The sequence below is a fragment of the Chiroxiphia lanceolata genome, chromosome 1 (assembly GCF_009829145.1).
Source record: "Chiroxiphia lanceolata isolate bChiLan1 chromosome 1, bChiLan1.pri, whole genome shotgun sequence".
NCBI lineage: Eukaryota > Metazoa > Chordata > Aves > Passeriformes > Pipridae > Chiroxiphia > Chiroxiphia lanceolata.
Window position 1 is genome coordinate 41,134,890 of NC_045637.1, and position 7,751 is coordinate 41,142,640.

A 7,751-nucleotide genomic window follows, 5' to 3' on the forward strand; every position below is an offset into this window, starting at 1 on the left:
GTTTCTTCCCTCCTGCTGCATTCTTACCACATGCAGACAGCAGGATATATTGCTCAGCATTACTAGATACCATACTTGATGAAAGTATCTCAGAAGCTCAAGGTTTTTCATTGCAGTTATAAAAAAATGCTAAGGCTGAAACTTTCTCAGAAAGCATGTGCTTAGTCTTTTTGTCTGTATGATTTCAGCCCTAATGAGAAATTATGGAGATATTCCACCTGATGACTCCTAAATGGCAATTTCATGGCTTTGAGCATGTCCTTGGAGTAGACCAGGACTGAGAGACAACTGATAGATAATTAGAAAGCTAAGATTTAGCACTAGTTTCAGAATCGTCTGTTCATGTTAACATTTGGGCTCTGAGTCTCTTTGCTTTGCTAGCAAAGAAGAAAATATTCTCTTTTTCTGAAGTGTAAAATTCTGAGCCAAGATACAACAGTTTTGATAATTCAGAGGTAAAATTGTATCTTTCTTTATAAATGATTGGCTGTGGTGCCAATGTTTTTGTAGCTGTCCAGAAACTAATGAGCTTTATCTGCCTCTTCAGATACCTGAGTGAGCTGCCTGATGGACAGCTTGGGAGTGTTTGCTGCATAAAGCACTGATGTGCAAGGTGGTAGTTATCTCAGACTGCAGATTTCCATCACTCAGTGAAAAGTGTTTTGACGTCCAAAAATCATCCAACTGTTTGGCTAATGCAAAACAGATGGTGTGCAAGCACTGAGAGATGCTTGCTGGAGGGAAGGAGCTGAGCACAGGAGCTGCTACACCTGCTGCCTTGGGTGAAACCCGTCACACTCTGTGTGCAAGGATTGCTCAGCTTTAGGTTACACCACTGATGTTTAACACCAGCTGGCAACAAAGTACTGTGCAGTCATTCTCTCACTGCCCACTCCTGCCCCTCCAAAAAACTTGTGGGTGGAGATAAGAACAGTTTAATAATGGAAACAAAGTAAAATACAGTAATATTAATGCTAACACTAATCAAAATAAAAGAGGAGAGGAAAAAAAAAACAACCAAGAAGACAAGTGATGCCCAATATAATCGCTCACCACCTGCTGACTGATGTGCAGCCCATCCCATGTAGTGACTGGCTCCTCCTGGCAAACTCCCCCTTTATACACTGAGCATAACATTCTATGGTATGGAATATACCTTTGGCCAGTTCGGATCAGCTGTCTTGGCTGTGCTCCCTCCTGGCTTCTTGTGCACCTGCCTGCTGGCAGAGCATGGGAAACTGAAAAGACTTTGACTTGTGTAGATCGCTACTGAGCAAAGACTAAAACACCAGTGTGTTATTGACATTATTCTCATACTAAATCCAAAACACAGGACTGTACCAGCTGCTAGGAAGAAAATTAACTCAGCTGAAGCCAGGACAACCACTTCTGGAAGATAATCATAGAAGTAACCAGCCTGTTCATTCTGCTTTCCCTTTAATTCTGATTTTAACTTGGCAGCAAATACAAGGTCTCCTATTCAGTTCCCAAATTTGATTATACCTATGACAACATCTTAGATGGGCTTAGGAATCTTCAGAAGGGAGATACCCATCTCCTTCATAAGTAAACTAGCCCTGGGGCAGACTGATGGTTGTAGGAATCTAGGTTCCTACTTCCCTGCTAGAAGGAATATCAAAATATCTGCTGCTTTGTAATCTACTGCAAAGTTGCAGCAAACTCTGTAATAAACTTTTTGGAGGTGTGTAGTGGGTTGACTCTGACTGGATGTCAGGTACCCACTAAAGCCAGTCTCTCATTCTCCCTCTGCAACTGGACAGAGGAGAGAAAAAAACAGCTAAGGATTCATGAGTTAAGAGCTGGGAGAGGTCACTTATACGAGGTGAGAGGTCACATGATTACCTTCATGGGCAAAACAGACTCAAAGTGGGGATAGTACTTAAATTTATTACTAACAGGATGAGAGCCAAAGAGTCAGAAATGAAACAGTCTTAAAAACACCTCCCCCCCCCTTCCTTCCTTCCATGTTCTCCCTCCTCTCCCCAGTGGTGCAGGGGGACAGGGAATGGGGGTGACAATCAGTTGTTGTTTCTGCCGCTGCTCAGGGAGAGGAGTCCTTCCCCTGCTCCCATAGAGTCCCTCCCACGGGAGACAGTCCTTGATGAATCTCTCCAGCGTGAGTGTATCCCTCAGGCAGCAGTTCTTCACAAACTGCTGTCCCGTGGGTCACTCCACCATGGGGTTTAGTCCTTCATGAATGAGCTGTACTGACAGGGGTCCCCATAGGGGCCACAAGTCCTACCCAGGAAAAGCCTGCTCCAGCGTGGGCTTCCCACTCCGTGGGCTGCAGGTCTCCGGCAGGACCCTGCTCCATCCCGGGCCTCCCACGGGGTCACAGCCTCCTTCATGCATCCACCTGCTCCAGCACGGGCTCCTCCAGGGGCTGCAGGTGGGTCTCTGTACCCCAATGGTCCTCCATGGGCTGCAGGGGCACAGCTGCTCCACCATGGTCTGCACCACGGGCTGCAGGGGCCTCAGCTCTGGTGCCTGGAGCACCTCCTGCCCCTCCTTCTGCACTGACCTTGGTGTCTACAATGTTGTTCCCATGTTCTCACTCAACTCTTCCCTGGCTGGAATTCTTTCTGCGCAACAACCTTCTGGTCTTAAATATGTTATCACAGAGGCGTTACCATTACTCCTGATCAGCTTGGTCTTGGCCAGCAGCAGGAAGGCCATCCTGGAGCTGGCTGGCATTGGCTGCACCAGACAGCGGAAGCTTCTAGCAGCTTCTAACAGAAACCACCCCTGTAGCCCCCTGCTACCAAAACCCAGCCATGGAAACCCACTAGAAGGTGCTAGTGTCTGTTAGTGATTTAATGGTGTGAAGACTTGATAGTGGGTACACGGCATGAGGAAATGGTATTGATAGTGACAGCAGTTGCTTAGGAAAAGCGTATAAATGCTAGGAGGTCTGAGAAATAGGAGGTGTGAGTACCTGTGTACCCACGTGTGGGTTCACAAAATCTCTTATTATAAAACCCAATTTTATATATATTATAAAGCAACCTGTCTCTCTTTACATTAGCTGAAATATATTCTAAAAGCTTCGAAAACAAACAATTTAGAGGCCTCAGTGTATGGAGATAAAGTAGACAAAATTTGGTATGGTGGGAAAAAGGTGCAAGGTAAAAAGGGAGTTTGGAAACTTCTCTGAAATACTGCAGACTTTCTTGGTAGAGGCCATCTTGAAGAAGAGTATTTATTACCGCTGATGCATTTCCTTTCAGACTGCTCTCATCGAGGCAAATACTTAGCTGTCTGTCTCCAAAACAGCCATTACCATTTTTAAAATACTTTACTGTATAGGAAGGTTTTCAAAAAGCAACACCAGAAAGCAGTCATGAAGGCAGTCTGATGATAGACCTGTGACTAAATCTTGCTATTTAGTTAATGCTTAGTATGGGCAGAAAATCTGTTGACTGTATTTATCTTCTATTTCTAAAAATCTGAAACACAGCTTTGAAAGTCTGCGTCTGTTGGACAATTATTTGATTGATTTGTGAAAATAACCTTGTACTGTGAAGTTTTAATGCATTTGGAAAAACACTGTTAATTAGCCCAGGAAATGGCAGGATACATTTTAGGAATACATAGCTATCTCTGTCTTCCCTTTCTTCTAGAAGAAGACATTTTTATGGCCAAAAATGCCCTAATTCAAAAATGCCTTTATTCAATTGAAAATTAGCATTAATATGCTGCTATTTGTGGTAGGTGAGGTGATATTTTGTGCTCTCAGAGCACTTTTTTCCTTGATCTGGTGATATTTCTTATCTCTGGTTTGTGTCACAGTGAAAGAAGTGTCTGGAGCAGGACAGCTCCTGCACAGAAAGTAGGCTTACCTAGTGTATCATCCCCTCCTCTTCTTGCTGCTCTTGCTTGAGCTCTTCTTTGCTGAAAAAATAAGACTTAGAAATTAGGTAGTCATAAAGCTGTTATCTGTAAGTCTGTAAATCCACATAATTTTTTTCTTATTTTTTTCTTATATGTGTCTAAAACTCAGGAATTACCTTCAGCTATATGAATCCCATTAAAATATAGTGCTTTGGCCTTATGGGAGTTGTCAGGTGTTGCAATTCTGCCCCATATGTAAGTATGCACATACAGTACTCCCTGGCAGGTGCTTCTTGATATGGAATTTCTCTTTTCTTGTCTAACAGGGCAAAGTGAAATTTAGCCACTCTATTGCACCTTGTAGGTTGTTCTTAATTGTGTTTGTACATTTTAAAAATGTTTTGTTGCTGATTGTGCGGCAACCCCGAGGTACATACAAATTGATTCCTCAGTGTGGCCACCATAAAAGTGAGGAGTAATAATAATAGGATCATATAGAATGTTATGAAATGAGACATTTGAGACATTTTGTTCATTTAATGAAAAAAATAGCACGTACTGTCTCTGGGATCAGGGAGAGAACAGAAGCTTCTCACATCCCAATAGAGCACTTCAGTTACGGCCAAGGGCGTTATTTGTTTTTATAGAGTGGAAAATGAAAGCTTTTCCACATAAAACTGCAACTTCCACATTCAACAAACCTTCAACAGAGAGGAGTTTCCATGTGCATTTTCAGGGTGTTTTCAGCTGAGCAAGGGATATAAATTTAAACCTTACAGAGTTGAGTTTGCATCCTGGTTCCAGCCTGCACAGGCTTAATTTTTACAGTAGCCAGGAGGAGGCATGGCCAGGACCTAGAGGTTGTTCTATCTCACCTCATATCATTGTGGGGGCAGCAGAAAGGGAGTCTCTTCCGGGAAGAAGTTCCTTCCAGATGAGGAAACATGGCTAAGGAAGTTGTTCAGTATTGTCTATTATTAGGGAGTTTTTCCCGTGTGAACAATTTCATTTCTTGTACCTTTTCTTGTTAATATTGTTGGTGCTCCTGTTCATTTTCTTTTCTCATTGCTGTTTCCAGTAAATTGTTCTTACTTGACCCATGATCTTTGCCTTTTGTGCCTCCAATTGGAGGGGGAAGGGGAGGGCACATGATTTTAGTGGGAGAACTAAATTGGAGAATACCATTCCTAAACCACGAGAGTTTGGCACAGGCTTAACATAAAAAGAGCAAAAATTTGGACATGTCCAAAACTTCAGGAACAAGTATATGCCTATAGGTTTCTGTAGTGTTAATGGCAGGTGGGCAAGACATAAAAAGTATGTTGGTGGTGTAGAAAATTCTCTTTTATTCTGCCTATTCTTTAAAGATCAGCAGATCTTCCTCTCTACAGGCTTTGTACTGAAAGTAATTGCTCTGTGTGTGACAGAAACCGCATTTCTGATTTCACTCTGATAAACAAATTTTAAACAGAAAATAAAATGCAGTTAAGACACATAGAGATAATGATAACCTCATGAACATCACAGCTGCAACTCATCCCATTAACATCAGATGACTAATATAGAGCTCTTTTCATGAACTTACGTGATTAACTCTTCATACCAGTTCTGGCCAGGGGCACACAAATTTTGAATTCTACCTATGAGAGTAATATTAACTGGTGACATATATGTGTTACATTTTTATTCATTTCTTAACTGGCCTAGGAAAAGGTAGAAAGTTTTATAAAGTGGTATTTCTCATTTACATGGCTTAAAAATATCAGACAAGCATCATGCTGTTCTGTAGAAAGTATTTTGCCTCACCAAAGAGCACAGAACTTAGAAATAAATAAAAATAATAAAACTATATCTTTTTATAGCCCTTTTCATTTGGATGGATCCCAAGGTAGTTTACAAAATGCATACAATGAGTAGAAAATTTTTGTGCTAAAGAACTGCAGCAAGATATTCAGTTATTGAGAGAAGTAAAAAGAACATTTAAGTGTAAAGCCAAAGAATTTAATGTAGATGAATTTTAAGAAATTTTAGCTCCTTTCAGACAGAGCACTGATGTTGATGGGGATAGGTATTGGGTTTGTGTGGCCAGGTTTTGGCAGTGGGGGTCTACAGGGGTGGCTTCTGTGAGAAGCTTCCCCTGTGACCGATAGAGCCAATGCCAGCCAGCTCCAAGATGGACCTGCTGCTGGCCAAGGCCGAGCCCATCAGCAACGTGGTAGTGCCTCTGAAATAATGTGTTTAAGAAGGAGAAAAAGAAAGTCGCAACTGCAGCTGGAGAAAGGAGTGAGAATATGTGAGAGAGACAGCTCTACAGGCACCAAGGTCAGTGAAAAAGGAGGCAGAGGTACTCCAGTCACCAGAGCAGAGATTTTCTTGATGCCTGTGGAGAAGCCTATGGTGAGGCAGGTTGTCCCCCAGCAGCCGATAGAGATCCATGGTGAAGCACATATCCACCTGCAGCCCACGGAAGAGCCCACACTGAAGCAGGTGGATGCCTGAAGGAGGCTGTGACCCTATGGGAATCTCACACTGGAGCTGTTTGTGAAAAACTAGTCTGTGGGAAGGAATTATGTTGGGAAAGTTCATGAAGGACTGTCTCCTGTGGGAAGGACCCAATGCTGGAGCAGGGGAAGAGTGTGAGGAATCTTCCCCCAGAGGAAGAAGGAACAGCATGTACAACATGTGATGAACTGACCAGAGCCCCCATTCTCTGTCCCCTCACGCCATTGCAGGGGAGGAGGTAGAGAAAATTGTGACTGATATTGAGCCCTGGAAGAAGAGAAGGGTGGGAAAAGGTATTCTAAGATTTGGGTTTATTTCTTATTGCCCTGTTCTGATTAGATTGGTAATATATTCAACTAATTTCCCTGAGTCGAATCTGTTTTGCCCATGATGATAATTGCTGAGTGATCTCTCCCTGTCCTTGTCTGACACACAAGCCTTTTTAATATTTTCTCTACCCTGCCCAGGTGAGGAATGATAGAGAGGTTTTGGTGGGCATCTGGTGTCCAGCCAGGGTCAACCCGCCACAGGACACTTGGCTGTTTGCCAGCTATGACACTGCATATTTGGGAGCATATGCCATGCTGGAAGATGCCATAGGACAGATTAGGGCAGGCCACAGGCTTTGCATATCTCTTCTGTTGATGTATATTCACTATTTGCTGGAATTTTTTTTCCAGAGTAAAACACAAAATATGTCTAATTTTAACCCTACCACCTACATTTTTTGCACTTAAAGGCTTGGAAAAAACTCAGGCGTGGCCTTGGAAGTCATATTTTTAAAGTGATTTCTTGGGGAAAGAGGTCTTCATGAGATGAACATGGTGGAATAAGTTTGCTTCCCCCCATAAACACAAACAGGAGTCAAACTCTGTCAATGAGAAAAATATTTATGGATTAGCAGCTTTTTTTGAATTTGTGAGCTGTCTTGTGTCTTGGTTTGATATGAACATTTCAAACATTCTGAGTGTTTCAGCTTTACAATAACCCTCTGAGATATAAAATGAGTCATTGCTTTAATAAATGGAGGAAAGAAATGGAAATTTGCTACTTAGCAGAGAAGGAGGGTAGCTGGGGTAAGTTGCCTTGTTTATTAATAGAGCTGATCTGAATATGGAATTTCTTTCAGAAAAACCTTATAATGGATGGAGGAGAAAAAAGAGCATAGGAAAACAATCTTTTTTTCTTATTTTCTAAGGGAGAATAGTGTCTTGCTGGTGGCCTTCACAGCCTCTGAGAAGGGGAGTCTGTCCTTGATGTGCCTTTGGAAATCTCTATATTGCCTGTATCTTTAAAGTTAAATCTGAAAAGCCACTCAATCTAGCCTCTGAGGAATAGCAGTATTATTTGGAAAGTCAGAGAAGAGCACATATATTAGCAGCGTGAGATAATCGGTC